This window comes from Lontra canadensis, unplaced genomic scaffold (assembly GCF_010015895.1).
Source record: "Lontra canadensis isolate GAN:19392208 unplaced genomic scaffold, GSC_riverotter_1.0 scaffold17, whole genome shotgun sequence".
Lineage (NCBI taxonomy): Eukaryota > Metazoa > Chordata > Mammalia > Carnivora > Mustelidae > Lontra > Lontra canadensis.
This window is the reverse complement of record NW_022631011.1, coordinates 765,649-778,502: the sequence shown is the minus strand read 5'-3', so window position 1 is coordinate 778,502 and position 12,854 is coordinate 765,649.

The window sequence follows — 12,854 nt, the reverse complement described above, 5'->3', positions numbered from 1 at the left end:
CTTTAAAGGCCATGACACACACAAAAACAAGAATATTAACTACAGGGAATTTGGGGTTCTATTTTGGGGTTGAAAGAAAAAAGTCATTCCGTTTTCTGTTTATTGTACAATATAAGAAATAAAATGTAGTATATAAGGAAAGACAGTATATGTTGAAGTAGGATAAACCATTGTCCCAGTTTTAATGGGAAACTTGAGCTTGCTTCCTTCCATGAGTGTAATTGTTTTATATCAGGGCTTATGGTTGAAATGGCTACACACCATGCCTCATCAAGGCTGTTTTGCTGATGATCTCTGCAAATTCTTGGTAGTCCCCTTTGATAAAGAAACTTTGTTCGCACAAGTGAGTGATAAAAAATTTAAAGCCATTTTTATAACCATTAAAGATTCATAACAGTTGAAATTATATGTAAAGTATTTAACAGCCTTCCTTTTCTTTCATTGACAAAGGTAGTGTTGAAAGTTTTTGTGATGATGCAATGGGTTTCAAGTTCAATTGAACTCATTCACGTCAAGGAGTGGGAAGAATGATGGCGTTCTGGCTCGTAGAATGTGGATGTGGCGGGTGTTGCAGCGTCGCTCTGCGGCTGGCTTGGATAACACTTGAGTGACACCACAACCTGACAAAAGCATATGACATCTCTGAGTTCAACCCACAGGCGTTGCCATGATGCCTGCCATTTTTAAACCCACCCATCTTCTCTGACACTTTTCTCCGCTGGTGGCTGCCTATTGGGCTGCACCCGAAGTCCCTTGGTACCTGAATTGTTCCGGTAGCTAATCAGACTCTGTGTCTCTATGATGCGTGCCAGCAGACTTACGGCCGGCTGCTAGAGTAGCTGTCCAGGTGGCAAGTCTCTCCTAGGTCATTCTCACTGCAGATGCCATTTGTCCTGCTCACCGTCCGTGGGAACCATAGCCTCCATTGTCACACCCTTCCTGCCTTGAGTGGTCTTCTGAGGAGGTTGCCTGTGTCCACCATCCCCACGCACCATGTCTGCCCTGGGTCCTGCCCTGCTTGCTGCCTCCTTAAATTCCCTTTGCAGCTCAACCCCAGGCCTTCACTCATTCTTTGTTCTTTCCTGGAGTGTTTTCTCATCTTCTGTCTTCATTGTTAAACCTTACCTGGTCTGCAAAGCCCAGCTCAAGCCCTTCTCCTCCACCAAACCCTATCTGACTAATGTGTCCCACAGAGACCCACCTTCCTTCAACTTTTAGAATCTGTGCTCAGGCCTGATCTGTGTCCTGAACTTATAGTAATTTGTGCTGCTGATTAAAATCTAAATGTGTTCTTGTCTCGGCTGGAGAGTGAACTTACCTGTGCAGCTAGGGTCCCGGGGGCCCTGATCACAGGACTCCAGGACACATCCTCCCTTGTTTCAGCCCTGCATGGTGCCTTGTGCATAGTAGGTGCTCATTCGTACCAGTGGAGGGATTGATAGGAAACCACTTGCATGCAGTAAAAATCATTCATAATGATGGTGGGTAGCAAATTCCATCAAAAGTTAATGATTTTCAGCTCCAACATTTTGTGCAACAGCCTGGGAATACCAACAACTTGTATTACGGCTGACAGAATGTGCCAGTGTTCTTCTTCTTCTCTCGTTGAATAGTCAAACAAGTGCTCGATTACATTTAATATTAAACCTCATTAGCATTTTTTAGATACCCTTTCCGGCTGGTGTAGCATTTTCATTTGGTCCAAGGGGCATTTTGGCTGCAAAGGAGGGCTGTGGAAAGGCAGGCTAGTTCTGCTTGGAGTGAGCCCTCTCGGCCCTCACTCTCCCAGCAGACTCTGGCTTTGTTGGAGGCAGTGGGCCCAAGAGCGGGGCCAGGGAGGGGAGGGTTAACAACCAAGTTAGGGACCTGCTAGGTAAACTGCACTTGAAGTTCAGAGCCTTAGTTTGCCAGGGTGCCTGTTTTGTTTTTTTCTTAATTTAAGTTTGTGATTGACTTATTATGTGCACTGGCACTTTTAAGAGATTCGAATAAAACACAGTGAGAGTTCAAAACAAATGTAAATGGCCTCCAAGAAAAGGGAGGGGAAAACCGGCGATAATCTTTTTTAATGGCTGTGAAATGTGGGAAGGATAGATCATGAGTGCTCTGCATGGGGCTCTCGTCTGATCTCAATCCAGTATTGTAATTTAGACATGACTTTTTATTTAATTTCTGACTGAGAAAGGGAAATTAGAAAACAGCATTATCTCAGCTGCTTCGTTATAATGAACAATATTTCACAGTGCCAGCCCTGGAGTTACCTTTAGAACTTTAACGAGGCGGATGTTGACTTGGGTTTGAGGAGAGCTTGAATTTTCCCACACCCTGGTTGCTGGAGGAGCAAAAGCGGAAGTATGGGTTTTAATTAGAAGCTGGTTTAGGGCTCGGGCAGCCTACAGGTTTGCAGGTAGGGGAAGGGAGCGGCAAGGTCATAAAGCGAGGCGCTGGGAGCCACTCCAACCCGAATTTGGTTGTTTGGGACTTCCTTACATGTAAGTAACGGTCCCCTTTCAATCTCCCAACCGTGTTTTTTCATTTAATTTTTAAACGGGGCAGGGTGGCGGGGTTGGGGGTGGATTTATCCAGTCTGTAATTAACCCTTGCATCTGGGCCTGAGCAGTTCTGCCTTCTGCCCCTTCCACTCCCCGCTCCTGGCCGCTAAATACATCATGGTCTGATAATAATGGTCTGATAAATATTTAAGCAGTGAGGAGGGAGATAATGCAAGTGATCCATTAGAGCCGCCCGCCTGGGCTGGCATGGGGGTGGGGGGCGGGTAACAGCGGGGCTACAGAGGGTAGCGTAAGTGCTAAGATCCTGGCCTGAGAGGCAGGCTTGCTGACCGCAGAGGGCCCTGAGTGCCGAGCCCCGCCATGGGGCTGCAGGGCATTTGAGGCTCGGGGAGGCTTTTCTCCCACTTTGCCCTCCTGAGACGGGCCCCTGCCCATGGGTCAGCCTCAGTGTTGAGTGGAATGGGGCCCTGCCCATATTCATGGCATGGGGTCTCCCCTGTCCACGCTGCAGCTGCTGGGGCCTCTAGGACAGCCTGCTGCTAAGCTCTACAGCCTGGGTCACCATGGCCCCCGTGTGCACATGACAACGGTTCCAGGTTGTGCCAGTTGTCTGGCATTGTCACTCAGTGTGCCCTCTTTTGCTTCCGAGCGATAAATTATGTAGTCGCCCCCCCCCCACCTATGACCTTCTAATAACACCCTTCAGAATGATGGAGGGAGGCCAGAAATTGTGGCAGCGGGGATCCTCACCTAAAAAGCACCCAACACAGCCTTCTATGTGAGCCAAAAACCCAACACACAGCTGCAGAACCCCTTCACCCAGATGTGTGCGCCCCACCCCCCAACTGCCCATATCACCTCTCTGCTCCTCCTAACTCCTCTTGCCCCTCACCTCTCTCTCTGTCTCTCCGTCTCTCTCTCTCTCTCTCTCGGCTCACTGCAATCTCTCCCTTGATCCTGATGCTGGCAGATGCACCTCATTCCCTCAGGGTCCAGTGTGGGTCTGGTCTGTTTTGGCATCCACCTTAGCTCCCAGCTCAGCATTGACAACGCTGTGGAATGAATGACTCAATCTCAGTTGTTTGTGACTGTGTTAGGTAAACTTTGGCTTCAGCAAGTCTTTTTTTGCCCCCCTTTATTTGGGGTATCATTCATATACCCCAATACACATTCACATAAAACTCCTTTATACACACAAGTACACCTCAAAATAATCGCATGTGAAAACCCAGTACTTCGAGGATATTCTTTCCATGCCTTTTCTCCTCCCTCAGAAAATAGATCAAGTTCCCCATTTTTAATGAATTCATCTCTACTAGGCATCTCTTGTTTCCCCTCTTTGGAATAAGGAGTAGAGTGTCAAAAGGTCAAGACGGTCCCTATTATCCATTCAGTTAATCTTTCCTCTTCCCGTCCTCCCTTTCATTCAGCTTGCCACTCATTTCTTTGCTTCCTAACTCATCAATAATCCTTTCTCGAATACTACGTGCTGGGCTAGACTGACTGCTGGGTGACCCGGGACCAGCCCTTCTGACACCTGTTTCCTTGTGACCAGAGCAGGGGAACGTCCCATGACTGGCTTCAGACATACCACCCAGGGCATTCCTCGTAGGCAGAACAGACATAAATCCACATGTCTGCCTCCTTCCAGCTCCCAGGGTGCAAATCTGGAGGTGAGGAGGGAAGGGGCCTCCGGGGACTTCACACTCTGTAGCCTATTTGCACACTGACTTTTCCTCCAGTCCTGGTCCCCCTATTAGCCTAATGCCCCCGAACTCTGCTCCCCTGGGGAGCTGCCTTGGCCAGAGCCTAGTTACCCTGGCACTCCAGGGTTATGAGCCTGTGTGGACTTGATGCCCCTTCCCTCCCTATGGCAGTGCCCTTGGTGAGGGGGTTACTTCAACTCTGGGTGCCTACAGGCCCTACTTGTCCGAAGTGAACCCGCCTGCACATGCAGATCGTCATGCCTGGCCAGTCATTCAGAAGTTCACCCTAAGTTGCTGGTCCTGTCTTCACTGCTAGCCAAAATATCATCATGCACACACATGTACATACACACAGATGCATATATCTGTGTGCACAACACACATGCATGAATACATACATATGGCTTGCAAAAGTAGTTCACCAAATCAACAAGTTTGCACACCCATAAATGTATGTGCACACACAATTTGTACACATACATGCACATACACACAAGCATGCACACCCTAACATCATAGAAAATATCTTACATCATCTATAGAACTCTCACGTGTGAAGCACTTTGTGACATGCCGTGTGAGGATCCATGCCACCTTTCCTCTCGGTCTTTATTATCTTTCCCCTTACGTTGCTACTGGCTTTGCAGGTGACTGTAGCAATGTCATTTTTTTCAAAGACTATTTTTTTAAAAGCAGTTTTAGTTTTGCTGCAAAGCTGACTGGAATGTACAGAGATTTCCCATACACTCCTTTCCCCCACCCATGCATGGTCTCCGCCATTATCAACACTCCGCACCAGAGTGGGACATTTGTTGTGATGAATGAATCCACAGTGACACATCATTAGCCCCCAAAGTCCACAATTCACATCAGGGTTCACTCTTGGTGGTGTACATTCTATGGGTTTGGACAAATGTATAATGACATGTATCCGTTATAAGAGTATGACACAGAGTAGTTTGACTGCTCTAGACATTTTCTGTGCTCATTCTAGGGCCCTGTCACTGTCAACCTTGGTGACCACTGATCTTTTGACCATCACCATAATTTTGCCTTTTCCAGTATATCAGGTAATTGGAATCATACAGTCTGTAGCCTTTTCAAATTGGCTTCTTTCGGTTAGTATTATCCATGTAAGGATCCTCATGTCTTTTCATGTCTTGAAGGCTCATTTCTTTTTAGCGTCAAATAATTTTCATTTGTCTGAGGCACCAAAGTTTTTTTATGCATTCCACTACTGAAGGACATCTTGGTTGCTCCCAAGTTTTGATAATTAGGAACAAGTTGACATAAACGTGCACATGAAGGTTTTTTGTGGATGTTAAGTTTTCAGTTCCTTTAGGTCAATACCAGGGAATATGATTGCAGGATTATACGATAAGAGTATCTTTGGTTTTGCAAGAAACCACCAAACTGTCTTCCCAAATGCTGTACCGTTGTATGTTGCCGCCAGCAATGAATGAGAGTTCCTGTTGCTCCATATCCTTGCCAGCATTTGGTGGTGTTGGTGTTCTGGATTTTGGCCATTCTGGTCACTATGTACTGGTATCTTATTGTTGTTTCAACTTACAGTTCTCTGATGACATGTGATGGGGAGCATTTTTTCATATGCTTTTTTGCCTTCTGTATATATTCTTTGGTGAGGTGTTTTTAAGGTCTTTGGCCCATTTTTAAAAAGCAGTTCTTTTTTTTAATCATTGGATTTTAAGAGCTCATTGTACATTTTGGATAACTGTCCTTTATCAGATGTACCTTTTGCAAATATTTTCTCCCACTCCTTGGCTGGTCTTCTCATTCTCTTGACACCGTCTTTCACAGGGAAGAAGCCTTTAATTTTAATGCTATCCAGCTCATCAATTGTTTCTTTCATGGATTGTGTCCTTACTCTTGTATCTAAAAAGTCATTGCCAGGGCATCTGGGTGGCCCGGTTGGTTAAGTGTCTGACTTCAGCTCAGAGCATGATCTCAGGGTCCTGGGATCAACCCTATGTTGGGCTCCCTACTCAATGGGAAGTCTGCTTCTCCTTCTCCTTCTGCCCCTCCCCCCATGCTCGCTTGCTCTCTCTCTCTCTCTCTCAAATATATTAATAAAATCTTTTTTAAAAAAGGTCATTGCCACCCCCAATGTCCTCTAGGATTTTTCCTATATTATCTTCTAGGAGCTTTATAGCTTTATAGTTTTGTGTTTTATTTAGGTCTATGATCCATTTTGAGTTAATTTTTGTGAAAAGTATAAGGTCTGTGTCTAGATTAATCTTCCTTGCATATAGATGTCCAGTTGTTCTACTACCATTTGTTGAAAAGGCTCTTTCCTCCATTGTATTGTTTTTTCTCCTTTGTCAGTAGGAGAAATTATTATTTTTATTGTTATTATTTTTTATTATTATTAATAGCCTGGCTAGAGGTTTATTGATTTTATTGATCTTTCAAAAACCAATTTTTGGTTAAGTTGATTTTCTTTGTTGATATCCTATTTTAAATTTCATTGATTTCTGCTCTTATTATTTGTTTTCTTCTGCTTACTTTGGATCTAATTTGCTCTTCTTTTTCTAGTTTTCTAAGGTGGAAACTTAGATTATTGATCTTAGAGACTTAGAAGACTTCTTCTTCATACACACTTCTATGTGTATGTATGTGTGTGTATGTGTGTATGTATGTATATATATATTTTTTTTTCAATGCTATACATTTCCCTCTAAGCAGTGTTTTGGCTGCATCCCACAAATTTTGATAAAGCTGTATTTTCATTTTTCATTTAATTCAAAACATTTTCTAATTTCTCTTGATATTTCTTCTTTGGTCCATGTGTTATTTAGAAGTGTGTTGTTTTGGGATTTTCCACTTATCTTTCTTTTGTTGATTTCTAATATAATTCCATTGTAAATCTGAGATCAGACATTATATGATTTCTATTCTTTTAGATTTGTTAAGGTGTGCTTTATGGTCCATAATGTGGTCTAGCTTGGTGAAAGTTCATGTGAGCTTGGAAGAATGCGTATTCTGTTTTTGTTGAATAAAGTAGTCTATAAATGTCAGTTATATCTAGCTGATTGATGGTGTTGTTGAATTCAACTATGTCTTTTACTGATTTTATTCCTGTTGAATCTATTTCTGATAGAGGGGTGATAGAAGTCTTCAACTATGGTAGTGGATTCATTGTTTTCTATCAGTTTTTGCCTCATGTAGTTTGATACTCTGTTGTTGGGCACATTCATGTTAAAGTTTGTTATGTCTTCTTGGAGAATTGGTCATTTTATGCCTCATGTATCCTTGATAACTACCTTTGCTTTGAAGTTTGCTCTGTCTGAAAGTAAGATACTTACTTCTTTCTTTTGATTAGTGTTAGCATGGTGTATTTTTTCATCCATTTACTTTTAGTCTATATGTGTCTTTATGTTTAAAATGGATTTCTTGTGGAAAACATATAGTTGGGTTATATTTTTTGACCCATGCTGACAATGTCTGTTTTCTAATTGGTGCATTTAGACCACTGATTATTCAAAGTGATTATTGATGAAGTTGGATTAATATCTATTATATTTGTTACTGTTTTCTATTTGTTGTTCTTTGTTCTTATTCTTGTCTTCCATTCTTTCTATGTCTTTCATGGGTTTAGTTGAGCATTTTGTGTGGTTCTGTTTTCTTCCCTTTCTTAGCATATCAGTTATACTTCATTTTTTACTTCTTTTTTAGTGGTTGCCCTAGAATTTGTCATAGACATTTACAGCTAACTCAAGGCTACTTTCACCTAACACTATAACACTTCATGGGCCATGTGAGTACCTTATAATGACTGTATAATCCTAATTCCTCCTTCCCATCCCTTGTATCATTGTTGTCATTCATTTCACTTACAGATAAGCACACAGAAATACACACATATAAGATACACACACAAACACATATAATTGAATACATTATTGCTATTATTATTTTGGACAAAATCTCTTAACTAAGAATAAGAAAATAAGTTTTCATTCTACTTTTGCTTTTTTTTTCTTCAATGCTTTTCTTCCCTTGTGTAAATCCAAGTTCCTGAACTACAGTATTTTCCTTCTCTCTAAAGAACTTTAAACATTTCCTACAAGATTGATCTTCTGGGAACAATTTCCCTAAATTTTTGTTTGTCTAAGTAAATCTATTTCTTTTTTATTTTTGAAGGATGATTTTGTAGGGTACAGAATTCTGGGTTAGTGGTTTGTTTCTCTCAACACTTTAAACATTGCAGCCCACTCTCTTCTTGTTTGTGGGTTTCTGGGGAGAAGTTGGGTATAATTTTAATCTTTGTCCCTTTGTAGGCAAGGTGCTCTTTCCCTTTGCCTTCCTTCAGGACTTTTTGTTTATCTTTCATTTTCTGTAGTTTGAAAATAATATGTCTAGGTATAGTTTTTGTTTTTGTTTTTGACATTTCTCCTGCTTGGTGTTCCTTGAGATTCCTGGATTTATGGTTTGATGTCTGACATTAAATTGGGAAAACTCTCAGTCATTATTATTTCATATACTTCTTCTGTTCCTTTCTCTCTTTCTGGTATTCTAATTTTGTGTATGTTACATGTTTTGTAGGTGTCCCTCAGTTCTCGGGTATTCTCTCTGGCTCTATCGATCTTTGTTCTCTTTGCTTATTAGTTTTGGAGGTGTCTATTCCTATGTCCTCATCCTCAAGAGATTCCCTCCTCAGTCATATCCAGTCTACTAATGAGTATATCAAAGGCATTCTTCATTTCTGCTGTAATTTTTTTTAGTCTCTAGCATTTCTTTTTGGTTCTTTCTTTGGATTTCCACCTCTCTGCTTGTATCCCCGATCTGTTCTTGCATGCTGTCTACTTTATCCATTAGAGTCCTTAGCATATGAATCATAATTGTATTAAATTCTTGGTCTGATAATTTCAACATCCTTGCCATGTCTGCTCTGACAGTTTCTCTGTCTCTTCAAATTTTTTCTGTCTTTGGGTATGCCTTGCAATTTTTCTTCATAGCCAGACATGATGTACCAGGTAAAAGGAACTGTTGTAAATAGGCCTTTAGTAATAGTGTGGTAAGGTTGGGGGTGGGGGCGAGAAAGCATTCTGTAGTCCTATGATTAGGTCTTAGTCTTTTAGTGAGCTTATTCCTCTGGATTGTTAACTTCACAAAAATTACTCAGGTTCTTTCCCCCCACTTTCCCACCCATCTTAGGTGGAAAGGGATGGCTAGAGCTGCCTGGAAACAGGTATTTCTATTTTACCCCATGGTAGTCTAGAGTTGGCTGAAGTTGAGTATTTCCTTTCCTCCAGGCCAGTCAGGCTTTGATAATACCCCAGCAGGTTAGGTTCTGGTTGACTAGTTCCCTCTAATAACTGATCTTGTTAAGAAGAACAGAGTGCTCTGGCTTGTTTCAAAATGGTTCCTTTTCTCCTCCCCATGCTGGAAGCCCCAGGAGATATTTACTGTTAGAACCTTGCCAAGTTTCTGGGGGTCAGTCTTAACAGAACTACGGGGACTCTCATATGTGTGGCTCCACCTGGAGTTTTAGCTCTCATACTTGCCCACATTGAACTTCCAGCAATTCCCCAATTCCAGTTCAGGTGTCCCCCCTCCAGCCCTGGTTCTCAGGGTGGTTTCCACTTGTGACTCTGTATCTTTGCCTGTTTGTCTCTCCACTCTCATGGGCAGTGCTCTGCCCTGTGTCTTCCCCGTTCTTATGGATCCAAGAAGAGTTGCTGATTTTCCAATCTGTTTAGGTTTTTACTGGTTAGGATGAAGAGGTGACTTCTAAGATCCACTGGGTGTTTGTTATATGCAAACAATGAATCATGGAATACTACTTTAAAGACTAATGATGTACTCTATGGAGATTAACATAACACAATAAAAAAATAAAAAGCCGTAGATATGTGGAAAAAATAAAGATCCTTATATGCAGAACCAGAAACTAGAACTCTAGCACTTTAATTTTGTTTTGTATATTCATGAATGAGGCCCATTGAATTCCACATGGGCTTTTTTGCCAAAGTAAAACTGCAGCTGGGATCCAGAGACCTGTTGTCAAAGACTGCAACATTGCAGAAGTGTGTGCTAGTGGTAACTGCCATGGTCTTTGCCGTGACCCGAGCATGGGGCTTTGCTGACAGGGAAGATGCATAGGAAGAGGCAGTTCCTGTCCCTGGGAAGAAAATACATCCACAAGAACAACACCAGGATAGTGTATAGTTGGGTCTGGAGTCAGACTGAATCACATTCCAAGCAGGCATGTTTGTCACTTTCTTAGAACCTCTCTAAGCCCAGTTTCTTCTTCTGTGAAATGAGGTCAGGGATGGACGTTCTCACAGAGTTGTTGTGAGGCATGAAAGAGGATAAATCAAATGTTAGCAGAGGGCCCCTTTCATAGTAAGTGCCCAGGATCTGGTGGCTGTTATTACTAGAAGAAGTATACATACAAAAGTGCTCTGTCTGCTCAGAAGGTGGAAGGGAGCAAGCTAAGTCCCTATAAGACTGGGAGGGGCCAGTAGATTCTAGAGTTGCTTGAGCTTAATCTTTGTCCCTTTCCTTTTGGCTCCCTTGCTTGTGCTATGCATGGGCCATTGGTTTCTGAAGGGACCATCCCTTTGGCTTAGTCATAAGGTCTTTGCTGTGGCACTATCTCATTTTGCTTCCTTGGGCTGGGAGGCCTCAGTGGAAAAGGATATCATGGCTGGAGACCATTTGACTTCTAGAACCTTCTCCATGTCTTCTCCACACGGGTATGACAGCCATATACATTAGGATAGATGTCCAGTCCTTTTCCCCATTATTCGTTTTCCCCGGGACTATAATTTGTCTCAGTTTCTGCCTCCCTGTGAGATGGTGGTATAAATCATCAAGGGTAGATTTATACAGCTTTGGGTGAGTGAGAGGGTGTTGGTAAAATTCAGGGGAATTTTATCTATATAAATATATATAGATAAATATATCATCTAAGACCTTGACTAGAAACACCATACCTGTTATGAAACATGCTGACCAGCCAACCAAACAATGAAAGAGCAAAATGTAGTAACATAGCCAGACCTGACATAAACAGGTATACTCCAGGTAGGTCACAGAAGGTGGGATCCAGGGCCATCCTGGGGAGGGGATGTTTGGGTTTCTAAGCCAATCATAACGTGTGAACCTCTGCACCCCCTGGCATTGCCACTTAGGGCAAAATGAACATTGGTGACAGCCTTGGAGGACATACAAAGCACAGGGGACCATGCTAAAAGAATTGGAGGGGGAGGGAGAGGAGCAGTCCTCTCCCTCACCCATGACTTATCTTACTGATGGGAAGTGACAAGGCAGAGAGCTGGAGCTTAGGGTGTTGCCATGTCCCCAGAATACATATGTTGAAACTCTAACATTGGGCATGATGGTATTTGGCGATGGGCCTTTGGGAGGTAAGTAGGGTTAGATGAGGTCATGTGGTAGAGCCCCCATGATGAGATTAGTGCCCTTATAATGAGGTAAAGAGACCAGAGCATTTTCTCTTAGACACATGAGGGCACAGAAAGAAGGCAGCCACCTGTAAATTAGAGTGGGTTCTCCCCAGAGCCCAACCATGCTGACGCCCTGATCTTGAACAACTAGCCTTCAGAACTATGAGAAATAAATTTCTGTTGTTTAAGCCCCCAGGCTATGATATTCTACAGCAGCCTGAACGGACTGAGACAGTGTGTACACACTTCAACTAACCTTAGCACTAGCTGTGACTTCCTCCTCTGGCTTCCAGCTCCTCTGCCAGGAGCCTTGCTTTTTTTTTAACAACTAAGGGTCCCCACAGCATTTGCCAAAAGCGCTATCATCATCTGGAGAGAAACTCCTAAAGCTCCCAAAGGCACATGTGCGTGGAATCTGGTGCAGAGTCCAGGTCCCAGCAGTCTTTCCTCTGGGGTGGGGCCAGGAATGGACCTGCCCTAGGTCATACAGAATAGAAGGAACCTTCACTTCTGGGCCAGGATTTGTGTCCAGAATACATGGGGTGTATATTCTAGTAGGTTGAGCCCTTGACTGTGCGGATTCCTATCCTTACCTTTTGGTATGTGGGGAGGTCCATGTGAGGCTACAACTCTGCCCCTGTCCCCTTAAATCAGAGCTCTTTCTTCCACACAGTTTCACTTGTGAGATCTCCTAAAGTCTGCAATTGCTTGTTAAGAAAGGTGACTGTTGAGTTGGGTTCAGTCTGGAAACCTAGTCTGGACCTGGGAGTTAGGATAACTAGGTGTAGCCCTATAACCTCCAGCTCTGTTCCTCCCAGGGTCCTGCCCTGACCTCTTGGTGCCTAAGCCTTAGCCTGTGGGAGCAAAGCCACTCTCGCCCCTACCTCCTGCCCAACCAAATACCCCATCTGGATTTCCCAGCTATTTTAAGCTGGCTAGGTTCTTGGAATCTCTGATAAGAAGGAAGATAGCAGGGTAAGGTGTATGTCTGGGCCCTTCCCTCCTCCTTTGGTACCTCTCTGAGGGTCTATTCCTCTTCTTGCCCTTCTGCCTCTTGGACCAGCTGGAGTCAGCCCCCACCTGGCTATCTCCAGATTGACTGTCACCAGACGCTGCCCTGTGCTCTGAGCCATTCCCGTAGCATCGCTGATTCACAGGAGCCAAGTTTCACTTCTGCAGAGACCTTCCTGCTGGCCATTTCCCAG